The sequence below is a fragment of the Alligator sinensis genome, unplaced genomic scaffold (assembly GCF_000455745.1).
Source record: "Alligator sinensis unplaced genomic scaffold, ASM45574v1 scaffold1745_1, whole genome shotgun sequence".
Lineage (NCBI taxonomy): Eukaryota > Metazoa > Chordata > Crocodylia > Alligatoridae > Alligator > Alligator sinensis.
In genome coordinates, this window is record NW_005843183.1 from 272,308 (window position 1) to 272,747 (window position 440).

The 440-nt window shown below is 64.5% G+C and overlaps 1 protein-coding gene across 1 annotated transcript in view; it reads right to left on the bottom strand.

Annotated features, from left to right (window-relative positions):
- The window catches only part of WRAP53 (WD repeat containing antisense to TP53), a 4,257-nt gene that overhangs the window by 615 nt on the left and 3,202 nt on the right, over nucleotides 1-440 (bottom strand). The gene's annotated exons all lie outside the window — the stretch shown is intronic.

Genomic DNA, 440 nt, shown 5'->3' on the forward strand with positions numbered 1-440 from the left:
CTGGGGGCTGGCCCCTGTCAGGCTCCACCCTGGGCCTGAACCCCAAGGCCCAGGCCCCACCCCCAAACTCACCTACAATTCTCTAGCCACACCCCCAAGACCCGAACCCTGAGCCTCGCCTGGTCCTAGCCCAACCCCCAGAGCAAACCACAAGGCTCTAGCTCCTCCCCCAGAGCTGACCCTGAAGGCCCTAGCCATGCCCCCCACTCCTAGCCTCACCCCAGACCCCACCCACAAAGCTCTGGCCTTGCCCCTAAATGCCTAGCCCCACCCATAGCCCTGCCCCCAAACTCCTAGTCCACTCCCATAGCCCTGCCCCAGAACCCACCCACAAGGCACTAGTCCCAACCCAAATCCCTAGCCCCGCCCCCAGACCCCACCTACAACTCTGACCCCACCCTAAACCCTACCTCCCAACTCCTAGCCCCACCCCCCAGACC